The following is a 12715-nucleotide window of genomic DNA, read 5'->3' on the forward strand; positions in this document are numbered from 1 at the left end:
AAGCCCCATGGCTCCTGCTACCGAAAGCCACAAATAAAAGAGATGGCTGAGGCACAACAAACCTCTGGTGTAAGGGGTCATATGTGGCCTGCATCCAAAAGCCCCATGGCTCCTCCTGCGTTCCAGTGTCTCTTGTGCCCCACCTGGCACACATCATGTCAAAGGATAGATTACTTTATAATTATGACCCAACCCTCATCCCCCGAGGAATGTCTGTTGACGCCCCGTGAGTGGGGCGCTGCTTTCGAGGACTGGCTGTGCAATGAGTGGCGGCCATCTTGTCTGAGGCCGATTATGAACCGCGACTTTAGTGAAGCGCTGCTCTTCTGCCTCCCCTCTGTCAGTAATGCTGTGCGCTGGATTCTTTTCTAGATATAACCTGGGCTGCCAAAGAAGACCTAGAAGTGCCTGCGGTCTATGAAGGGCAATGATATTGACGGCGCCTAAGCCGTTCCAAGATGGCCGCCGCGCTGTTCGTCGCTCCAAGTGTTGTGCTCCCGGCGCAGGTGGTATGCCCCGCCGCACTTCCGGTGCTCTGCTCCTTCTTTCTGTGCGGGGGAGGTGGCGGGCCACGCTAACAGGTGAGGGGGTGGGGGAGGAGTGCAGCGCCGGGGGCGTACAGCAGCGAGCCCTCCAGGGTGGGCGGGGCGCGGCTCTGGGGAGCTCCTCACTGTGCAGGGCGGGAGGCATGCTAGAGTCTAGGCTTCTAAGCGGGTGGTCTGTGACACCAGGTTCCACGGTTGCTCACCGTCACCTCTCTGTACACCTCATTCAGCACTGCTCACTGAGGGGGTTCACCTCACTACATGCAACCCGCCCTTTGCCCTGTTCCCAGGCTTGAGCTTTCAACCCACACACCACTTCTGCGAGACATCTTAGTCTAATTATATCATTTGAAGCTAATCAGGATGACACCGAGTTAGGTGGTCACTCAACACCGTTCTGGTACTTTTTTATTATCTATGTAGTTAAGTATATTTATATAGCCCGAACTAGACTGTGGTGACATACGCTTTACAGAAGTACTGTTTGCAAGTTAGATGTCAAAATAAAACATATACCGTGATAAAGTAGGTAAAGGAATAACCCATAGATAGACGTTAAGGATACTGGTAACATGGGTAAAACATTTTTTTAAGTTATTGCTCTAGGTCAGCGCGGTAACTGCACCATGAGAGATCGTAAAATTGGACCAAGTGATGTATTCACTGACGGTGGGCAACAAAAACCGAGCCGGGAACACTTGTGCACAGTGTATACTCATATCAGTGCCGCCAGTCCTTTTAGACATATCCATCGCCCAGATAATCATGAAATATACACAAGTGATGCATTCAGGTCTTCGTTTCCAGATCATTTTGCAAGGAAAAGACACATGCACCCCGTCATTGTTAGACGACTACTGTTTCACGTTTGTAGGCCAGTACTTGTACTCAATAAAACTGTGTTTTCTGCATATATAGCTGCCATACTGATTGTATCGGCGCAGTTTACTACTGTATCATCTGGTACAGTAGAAAATTCAACCATCAGAATTACTCGTATATTGTTTAGCATCCTCCTTGATTCGGAAACATGACAAAGTAAATGCGAGCCAAAGTTTGTGACCAATGCAATTTTATCAGATGGTGTATGTTTAAGAAAGAAAGTGAGTGGAATTTGCCACTAGTTTCTAAATCATGCTTCTAGTTGTTTAAATATGGTATGCACATTAACAGGTGGGCAACTGTGCTAATTATTCTCTTCTGTCAGAAGTAGAAGGTATTCAGCTGCATTCATTCTTTTGACTCAACTGTCGTGCTTAAACCCACAGCACATTGTAAAACCTGATCCATTGTCTCTTCTGCCGGCATGTACAACTAATGGCAGTGCAACACATCACCCTAGCTTCTGATGGCCCATTCCCTTGAGATACTACATTATCACTTGTGAGGAAAGGATGGTAGCAGAAGGAGTTTATGTAAGCAGGATGTGTTGAAATCGGTTTGTTCCTTCCAGTACAGTACTTTTTCGTGGAACATATTAAACTCCCAGATTGCTCTGTGGCTGTGTGTTTTTTTATTCAAGTCACGTTTTACTGTTTATTCTGTGATGAATGAAATATAGGAGCAGTAATGCCCCTTCTTCATTTGCTCAAAGAGCTTTATTGAGGAGTCTCTGTTTTGGCCATTGGTAATGTTCTACCATGTTCACAATTATGGTGAGCAATATATAATTTCAGGTCGTATGTACAGGGCTGCATTTCTTCAACCTGTTGAGTTGAATGAGTGTCTATGTATCCTTGTTTAACAATGTATACAGAAGGAACACTTGATTTTTACTGTACATTAAGGAATGTTTTTGTCCAGTAGGCATAATATGTACATAATCTCTTCCTCTAATTACAGGCAATGAAACTTAGTGAATGGAGGGTTCTCTAAAAAATGTGACTACACAATTCTGGGGTGTGATCATAATCAGATAAGATAAACAATTCTCTTAGTCATACAAAGTCTCCTTTTCCTCACTGTCATCAATGCGGTTGGCAGTCAAGTCTGAATTATCTTCCATTTGTAAGTGGAGTGTGAGGAATCCTGATGCCTAACCAAGTCATTGGTATCTTAGTCCCACCCTCTTATCCCCTTCCATCTTCGAAGAGGGAAGGTGCTATACCTCGGTCGAAAGAGACATTATCGGGTTGAGGAAGAGCATGTCCTTGAGTAATAGGTAGAGGACCCTCAGAGCAACTTCAATTTAAACAAGTTCATCCCTAGGATATTCATCTCATGACCAGCATTTTGGGGAGAATGTTGAAGTGAAGCTCCCAATACTGTAGACCACTGGCTCTTAACCCATGGTTCGAGGACTCTTGGGGGGGTCCGTGTCAGTTTACAAAATTAAATAATATTAATAAATAAAAATGGATAATAAACACCGAAGGAAGCAAAATTTAAAATTTGGGAATAAAATCCATATTTGATTGGAAAATAATTAAAATATTTAAAGATTTGAGTAGTTGTTTGATGTATACTTGCTTGTGTATTGTTTTGGATTCAAATCACAGAAAATGCTTAGGCTAAGAAGTTCCTGGCTTCCAAATGATTACTCTCTGGGACAGGAGAGAGGTCTGATTCCAGCAATGATTCAATGGGGCTTCACAGAATTCAAAATGTTAAGAACTGCTGCTGTAGACCACCTCTTTCTCAACGCCAAATCCTCAACAGTATACAACAAATTTTCCTCTGGCATTGTCAGGGAGCGAAGGCAAGGTGGGGTAATTCAGAAGGTAATTCTTAGCAAGGTAAATGCTAGGCTGCTCATAAAAAGAAACTGTGGTCATAGTGTAGAAGAAGACCTCAGCTAGGCCTACCAGTGCAAGGGGTTCGCCCTTCTCTGCACAGAGTCCTCAGACCAATAGGAAGAAGTTGGCACCGAAACTGGAATAGAAAATACAAAGTTTAATAAACCTCATGAGGTGGAACTACATTCACACAGCACCCTTCGGTATTGAATGAAGTAGCACACCGAACAGAAGGAACATGGTCCTTTTATACCCATACAGGGGCTCAAAAGAGGGCGGTACAAGTACAGGAGAAGGTTTTATGCACATATAAGGTCATACAGAAATGTACAGTCGACAAGTAGGAGGAGTTAACAGTTTGCCAATGCTAGTAAACACATCCTGACAGTTACATACTACTAACAGCTGCAAGGACAGCTGCAAACTCAACTGGGCATGTGCAAAGGTGGAAGATGCTAAATATAGTTCGTTTCTAGGCAGATTACAAGAGCAGTCAACACTGAGGGAGGACAGAGCACATGGTGAGCACGTGGCAGCACATGGCAAACAAAATGGCTGCCAGAAATACAAAATGGATTCCACAAAATGGACAAGATAGCCTCTAAATCCAAGATGGATTCGGCTAATGCTAACCCAATCACTGCCAATTTACAACAGACGACCCTTTTAGCATTAGCTGAAGACATTAGTTCCTCTGGGGTAATCTAAATATGCATCCCGTACATCTATTAGCATTATTTCGGCCACCTCTTTATTCAACATTTGTTGGGCCTTTGTTTCTGCAACATTCCTTTTGACAGGCATACAGACAGAGATGCAAATGGAGCAAAGCATTGGACCACATTGAATACATACACAGCATGTAAAAAGAATCGTAATCATTACACACAGGATAGTCAGTAGCTTCCAGCCCCAAGCAGAAACAAGAGTCCAAAACCATCTAGCAAAAGTCCAAGTACCAGTCTCTGGATGAATTTCTGCAGCAATCTTATGCAGTTTTGATATTGCGTCATATACTGAAGGGGAGTGATCTGGTATGAATACGCAACAGCTGCTACCGATGATGCGACATGCACCTCCTCGATCAGCCAGAACCACATCTAGAACCATTCGGTTCTGGAGAGCTACAATCCTTGCAATTTGCAGCTCCTCCGTAATGTTCCAAAGTGCCATAGCTGTCTGATTGGTAACAGCTTACACAACTCTAGTCAATTGTCTTATTTTCCTACTGTTTAATGCAGCACCCACAAAGAAGAACAAACCTAAATTAAAATCGACATATTGTTGCAGAGTGGTATCAGTTTGGTCTACTTCGTCAGCACTTATTGTCCTTTTGTATCTATTTCTAGAGATATTGTCGAATAATTTAAGGTCCCGGTGGTAGGATGCAGGTGCTAGAAACACAGGGGGCATAGCACACACCTGACCACCCAGCAGGTAGTTGATAATATCCGTGGCTACCACAGATAAAGCAGGTATTATGTGAGGCTATAAAACTACTGTTATTTACACCTTCAATAGTCAGAATTACAGCACATTCGCTTTTCCCCACTGGAATTCTCCCACTACTGCTTATACATAGATCTGCTTTAGCTCTAGTAACAGAAATCACAAATTGTTCGTTACTGGTAAAAGTTCTCATATTTGTGAAGACATATGGTGTTGAAATATTGTCCGGTTGATACATTTCCCATTCCCATTTGGTCCCTTTGGCTTGAGGATAACCATCTTTATCTTGGTAGCATACTTTATTAAGGCAAAAAGAAGCCCGCCTACTGTACGTCTTTCTGATGCAAACAAAAGCACATACCAAGCTTGACAAGAACCATTATGAGAAAAGGGAAGAGGAATAAAAGGTGTTCCTCCTTTCTTTTGATGTGCAGGTATCATCCCACACACCCAACAGTTGGTAGTATTTGAGGCATTAGGAGTATGATGCAACATCTGGATAAAGGTATTATTTAAGTAGGATTGTCGATGCTTCTGCTCATGATAGAGAAGCATAAAGTAGTGGTGTTCAACTGATACTGGAGTAGTGGCGATCAAAAGCTCTCGAGCAGGAGCCACTTTCTCAACGAACCAGGTTATTACTGCTACAGCCACCATAGCAACAACAAACCCTATAGCACAAATGATCTTTCTCTTAGCAACAGTTGATCTCATTGTGGACATGATCAGTTTGTCGTTGAAAACAATCGTTGGAGCTCTTATCCCTGGGCAGCCGTTGGTTTCTTCACCGAGTGTCAAGACGGGTGTCGCTACACTATACAAGACTGATCCCCCCTCCTTGCTACATCGGCATTCCTTTTCACTAACCCAGGGCGGTTGCTCAACCAGTCTATTTTGACGATGCAGGCTCTTTCGGTTGTCTCGGTTGGTATCGGGATACTCCAGGAATCGTGTGGTCTGGGAAGACTTCCTCGGGTTAGTCCGGTGATATGGCTTGGCCTCTCTCTGTATCCAGGATGTCCCGATGGTCGATCAAGGCAGCAGGATCCACCAAGGTAGACAGCACTTTCTTGCAGTGGGTGGAGTGCACCCAGTTCCTCCTGTTCGTCACTCGGACCGCAGTTCTCGTTGAAAGGAGCACCTGCTCTGGGCCGTGCCACCTCGGTTCCAAGCTGCTCGACCTCTGGAATGATCGGATCATCACCTGGTCTCCAGGTCGAAGTCCATGGCCTTCACCTGCAGACCTATCAGGAAGAGCTTCTCGAACCTGTTGATGAATAGAAATCAAACTGTCAGTCAATTGTGATAGGTAGTCACTTATCAACACACATGGTACATCATGTATGGGACGTGGTTTAGGAATTCCCCAAATGTTCATAGGCCTTCCAAACACCACCTCATATGGTGTAAGACCAGATCGCGAATGTGGCACTGATCTAATGGACAACAGTGCCAAAGGTAATGCGTCTGGCCAATTCAAGGATGTGGAAGCCAGTATTTTCGCCAGTTTCAATTTAAGTGTGGCGTTATACCTTTCCACTAGCCCTGCTGATTGTGGATGGAAAGCAGCATGGAATTTCTGCTTTATCCCTAATCCCTTTAGGACATATTCGACAACTTGCCCAATAAAATGGGGTCCGTTATCACTCCATAAAAGTTTACAAACACCAAATCTAGGGAAGAATTCCTTCAAAAGTACCTTTTCTGTAGTGAGTGCTGTATTGTCCTTGGTAGGGTATGCCTCTATCCATTTACTGAAGGCACATACCACTACCAAAACATACTTTAAGTTATTACAGCGCTCAAGCTGGATGTAATCCATTTGCAAAACTTCAAAAGGTGCGGTTGGCGTAGCAAACCCTCCTGTAGGAGTTCGTGTCCCTTTATCAGGATTATGCTGAAGACAAATCAGACAAGACTGCACCATCTTTTTAGCTGTGTCGGCAATTTCTGGATGCTCCCAAACTTGCGTGAGCAATTTCGTTATCGAGGAGGCTCCAACATGTGCCAGCCCATGTGCCATATGAATCATGGGTTGTAAATAGGCTGTAGGCAATCTCCACTTGCTCATCTCTTTATTCCTCCATCAGCCCTCATCGTCCAATGTTCCCTCCTTAGACCATTGCTCAATTTATTCTGCAGAAGCAGATCTCTGCATATCTAGCACTTCCTGTCTGGTATCATGCCAGTGTTCAGCCTGTGACTTCACTACGTACATAGACGTGGTGCTTCGCTGCATGGCAGTTTCACGGGCTGTTTGGTCTGCAAAAGCATTGCCTTGTCCTATCATATCAATTACTTTCTTATGTGCGCTACATTTAACAATTGCTATTCTCTTCAGGTATCTTAAAGCAGTCAAGAGATTATGTACTAATTCTCCATGCATTATTTGCATCCCGTGGGATGTAAGAAAGCCCCTCTCCTTCAAGAGTAGCCCAAAATCATGAGCCACTCCGAAAGCATAGCGGCTATCTGTATAAATGTCCACAGATAAGTCAGTACTAAGTCACACGCTCGTGTCAAAGCTATTAGGTCAGCTGCCTGAGCTGACTTCTGTGGAATACGAGCTGTCTCAACTACCAACTGAAGTGTTGTAATTGCATATGCAGCTGACGTTGTACCATCTGGTAACTTCAAACAGGACCCATCAACCCATAGTTCCCTATCAACACTTGAAAGGGGCCTGTCTTGCAAATCGACACAACCCTTTGTCTGTTCCTCAGTAAGGAATATACAATCAAGAGACTCCTGTGACTGAGACTGAGTCACCGGGTATGGCAACAAAGTGGCTGGGTTTAGTGTCGCACATCTCTTCAGTGTAATGTGAGGGGCCAACAATGTCAATTCGTATCCTGTCAAACGAGCACTAGTTAAATGCTGCGTCTTCGTCTGATTTAAAAGGGCATGAACCGCATGGGGTACTAGCACCAACAGCTTATGTGACAAAACTATCCCTTCACTCTGACGTATTGACACAGCTGTTGCTGCAACTGAGTGGAAGCATCCAGGTAACGCACGAGCAACAGGATCAAGTACTGCTGAAAAATATGCACAGGGACGCTGTTTGTCACCGTGTGTCTGCACTAAAACTGACATTGCGCATCCATCTTTCTCATGTACACAGAGTGTAAAAGGCTTCATATAATCTGGAGTACCTAACACTGGTGCTGAACAAAGAGCTTGTCGTAACTGTCGGAAAGCAGTCTCACATGTATCTGTCCATGGAAGGGGCATTGGAGTATCTTTAGTCAAAAGTGCTAGCAAGGGTTTAACAATGTGTGAAAACCCTAATATACATTGCCTACAAAAAGAAGTAAGACCAATGAATGCACGGACATCTTTCTGAGTACGGGGCACTGGTGCGATCTGATGTGAGTGCACGTCCCTCCTTAAACAGAAGGTGACCTAAGTAGGTTACCTTCGGTCTACAATATTGCAATTTCTTTCGTGACATTTTGTGATGATGGGAAGCAAGAAAAGAAAGCAAGGACAAAGTACATTTTTCACACTGTTCAGGGTATCGGCTGCCAACAAGATGTCATCGACATATTGTATGAGAGCCACACCTTCAGGCAAAACGAAAGAATCAAGTTATCTTTTTAATGCTTGACTGTACAAAATGGATTCCACAAAATGGACAAGATAGCCTCTAAATACAAGATGGATTCCGCTAATGCTAACCCAATCGCTGCCAATTTACAACAATAGGACTCTAGAAAACTGATGCTGGCTGTAAGTAGAGAGCCAGAAGCAAAGTTTCAGTACAGAATAACAAGGTAAGGGATGTACCGATATATAACAAGAAGTCTCTTGTTAGGATGGGGAAAAGCCTTTGGATTGATTTCAGGAGATTGCACTCAATAATAGCCATGTACCAAATTCATAGTGTGCACCTGATATTATAGAGACTATTTTACTCAGTGTAAAGGTGTGCCCAGACTGACAACACTGAGATGAATAAGACTCAAAAGGACCTAGGGGCAACAGCTGAGGTGTTTCCCTTACTTGATGGGAATGGGGACCAAGCCACAGTTCTCACTGTAAACGGATACAGGACTGTGACAGACTGTAGACTGACTATCAAAAGGAACGTAAAACCAGATCGGAAAGAATAATCAGAATAAAGGATAGAGAGAGCAGAAAACCAGCCAGTATGAAAGAATAGGCAACAACGACTGAGGGTCGATACTACAATAGCACAGGGAACAATAGAGATGGCAATGAGTCGGGGAGAAACACAATTCAAGAAATCATAAACAGGGTTTCAGATATAAAGAATAGGAATTTGAAGGTCAAAAGCAGGTTGTAATCAACAGTCACTGGGACAGCTACTACGCCTCTGGCCCATGGAGGCTAGGACAAGGAATCAAAACAAGGAACTAAAAAATGTGTGATACAAGCACAGGGGCAACGAATGCCTTGCTAGTATAGGAAATTAACACAGGGACTTAGACTAAGTTACAAACAAAAGTAAAAAACACAAGAAGGAAAAGAAGCACTGCTAACTCAGCAAATATGTAGTCAGAGGCTCAATGTGGAAATGAAAGAGATTCAGGATATCACAATATAAAGAAAAAGCAGAAACAATTTTGAGACTGGGAAGGAAGAAACCGACAAAGCACCGTGCTTTACAAGACAGCCAAATGAAATAAAGCTAGCAGTTGTAGAAGCAGGAAACGTGATTTTTTTTCTTCTCTGCTTCAGTAAGACCGGATCGCCAATGCAGGTAACAAATAGAAACCAAGAGCTCCAAATAACTGCAGTTGACAGCACAAATTCTGGAGGAAGAATCCAGAGTTGAAGCCCTTCTTCCAGCTCATACCCACCCAGTAGCTGAGAAATTCATTCTGCAGTAGAATCTGGGCTAAAACTGGTTTCAAAGAGGATTGGGAAAGCTTATCACTGAAACATTGTCCAGGTTCCAACTAGTGTTCATTGTCAAAACAGTATCACATCCAGGCTTCAGGTAGTACCACCAAACAGCAGGATAACAGGATCTGGACAAGCATACTGCACCAGTAGTCTTAAATTATATTCCAAAACACATCAACCAAGAACACTCCCAATGCAGTCCCTATTCCATGCATTCTCTCTGTGGTCACACCTTATTATATAACCTCTAACTTCCGCAGTATACTCCATACAAATGTTAGCTGCATTTGTATTTTACACAAATCACTCTGGAGGTTATTCTGGCGCTGAAAGCAGTAGCTGCCTGGGCTCAGCCAAAGCTAGGTGAAGAGCCAGGTCTTCTGTTTCTGGCAGAATACAAGAACTGAGGCTGCAGCTCTGATGTGCAGGGACAGGTTGTCCCAGACTTTAGGAGCAAGATAGGAGAAGGCACGACTGCCGGATCTGGTTCTGCATGTGTGTGTGATGTGTGCGAAGAGGAGTCCAGCTGAGCGGAGGTGTCTGGTAAGATTGTGAAAGGATATGTGGTTGTTGAGGTACATGGGTCCAATGTTGTGCAAGACTTTGTATTTGTGTAGGAGGAGTTTGGAAAGTGCCTGTCTGTAGATTGTGAGCCAGTGGAGCTCTTTGAGGTGCAGGGTGATGTGAGTGTGGGTGGGAGGTTGAGGATGAACCTAGCTGCTGAGGTTTGTATGGTCTGGAGTCTATTGAGTTTTGATTTCGGCATAGAGGCAGTTGCCGTAGCCCAGATTGTTGGTGATTAGGGCTTGGGTGACGGTCTGAGTGCTGATGGGGAGCAATATGAAGATCTTGACTGTGCAGAAGCACGAGATGGACACTGTATTCACTTGGCTGGTCAAATGTACTGCAGAGCAGTCACGCATAAGGAAACACTTCCAAAATGAACATTTCATACTAGTGTGCCATACCCCTCAACATTGCCTTCTTGTGAACAGACACTGTCAAAATAAAAGGGGTTTTGCATTGGCAAGCAACAGAGCAGCAATTCTACTGGTGTTGGCCTAGATCAAATCTAAATAAAATTTGAAGTTGTATTGGTGATATACCAAGGACCAGCTGCATGCATTATGTTACGTAGTGTTAGTGTTTGAAATAGATTGCAAACTATATTATATGCTCCTGTGCACATTTACTGTATTCATTGTTTCCTGGGTAATCCCAGTCAAGGCGTGCTGCCCTGACATATTCCCCGTCTGTGAATACGAAACTGAATGAATTATAGCTGTTCACCAACTTTAACCCCTCCGTTTAAAAAAACATAGCAAACCCGAACCCTGTAGATCCTTAAGAAATGGCGAGTATAAACTAATTTAAACTTTCACGTAGTCAGTAAAGTCTTGACAAAATAGTTGGAGGCATTGAAGCCGCAAACACACTGCTGCACATTCATTAGTCAAGATTAAGTCTCACCTCACCAGAGGTACAGAAATATTTCCTTTTCTCGATCATCAACGTCTTTTGAATTTCAGCGCAACGTAACTTAGTTTGTTATTCCACCCATCGCCCTCCTTTCATGCCTCGAGGTACCTTAAAATGGCATAAACAGCTATCTTGATTGAAATCGTTTTGAGGACCATCCCACCAGATCTTATTGTGAACTCACATGGTCTATTCCATAACATTAGACTGCAGAGTTCCGCTGCAGCCCCCCTTCTCATCATTTAAAGTACTTGATAATTATATGAAGCACTTCAAGCATATTATTGGAAACTGAGACTGATGTTCTGGTTGTTTCTGTATGGTGAAAGCCAGCCTCGTAGCTCCTTTTCTAGTGTTGGGTTGTAGATTAGGCATGACTATGGATTCTCTGGATGTCTGTTTGCACGCAGTTCGGTGGTGACTGACCGTGCATATCCACACAATTGGGTGTTGGTGAGCTCTAGCAGAAGGCATGTAGAACAATCTCCAGTGGTAGGATGGTTCACATGTTGTAACAAGAGTTACACATTCTATATAGTGGCATCCCCACTACCATGGGGTGTCCCCCTGGGCACAAGTCAAAGTGCTGGAACATCAGCTAAAATAAACAATCTTCTCTTCCAAAAGTTTCTTTGTAGTTTTTAATTGTTGATTTCACAATTATTTCATGAACATTCAAAGACTTCATTTCCCAGAATGCATGATATCTGTCTTATTCAATTTCACATTTATTCTTTCATCCCTATGCATTTCGGCTTTTAAAGCCTTTGTCAGGGGAATGTATAAAAGTAACATTAGTTTAATCAGGGGGAAATTCCAACAGAATATTGCCACCACCTCGTATTTTAATGGTGTTTCAAAAAGTGCCTGAATACTGTGCATGATATCAACAACGTTAACAGTGGATCCGTGTGAAGGTCGGTGATTCATTTAATCAGAGTGCCTGTTGTAAATTAATCGCGTGTCGCTTGTATCAAGGTGTTTGTACATGCCTCCATTGCTGCTTTGCGTGCTATTAAGCATCAGGGTGACTATGAAAAGCACTATACCGCTTCCGTGAATGTGCATTGTTATATATCCAAAGTGCTTCGCAAGTTTACTCCTAAAGTTCCCTCCCATTCAAATAACGAATACACTCTTGCTTACCGGTGTGTTGAAGTTACGAGCTTCTCAATCCTAAGGCTGCCGCGTTTGTCAGTGCTCTATCGGGCCTGGCTTGTTAAATGGTAACTTACGCGTTACGTGCTGGCGTTCTGTTATAAACATATTAAGAGGGCTAATAGATCTGTATTGTGAACTGTTCTAATAAGGTTTCAATATCTACAATGCTCAAATGCAAACAACGTGTAACCATTATTTTATAATGTTGCTGATATATTTATCGTCTGGCTTACCGGTGTGTTGAGGTTATGCGCTTCTCAATCCTAAGGCTGCCGCGTTTGTGTATGCTCTATCGCGCCTGGCTTGTTAACTGGTAAATTCCACGTAATGTGCTGGCGTTCTATTACAAATATAGAAAGAGGGCTAATAGATGTGTGTTGGGAACTGCTCTGAGTATTAATAACGTTTCAATGTCAACAATGCTCAAGTACAAACAACGTGTGACCATAATTTCATAATGCTGCTTATATAAAG

At 43.3% G+C, this 12715-nt stretch overlaps 1 protein-coding gene across 7 annotated transcripts in view; it reads left to right on the forward strand.

Annotated features, from left to right (window-relative positions):
- Positions 1–299: 299 nt before the first annotated feature.
- Positions 300–12715, forward strand: part of LOC146806245 (uncharacterized) — a 381111-nt gene continuing 368695 nt past the window's right edge. For 4 of the 7 annotated variants that reach the window (XM_085623495.1, XM_085623494.1, XM_085623496.1 and 1 more), the window contains exon 1: positions 300–581. The gene's annotated coding sequence lies outside the window, so the exon portion shown is untranslated. The remainder of the gene's footprint in view (positions 582–12715) is intronic. The other 3 variants (XM_085623488.1, XM_085623493.1, XM_085623489.1) reach the window with 2 other exon arrangements.

This window comes from Triturus cristatus, chromosome 8 (genome assembly GCF_964204655.1).
Source record: "Triturus cristatus chromosome 8, aTriCri1.1, whole genome shotgun sequence".
NCBI lineage: Eukaryota > Metazoa > Chordata > Amphibia > Caudata > Salamandridae > Triturus > Triturus cristatus.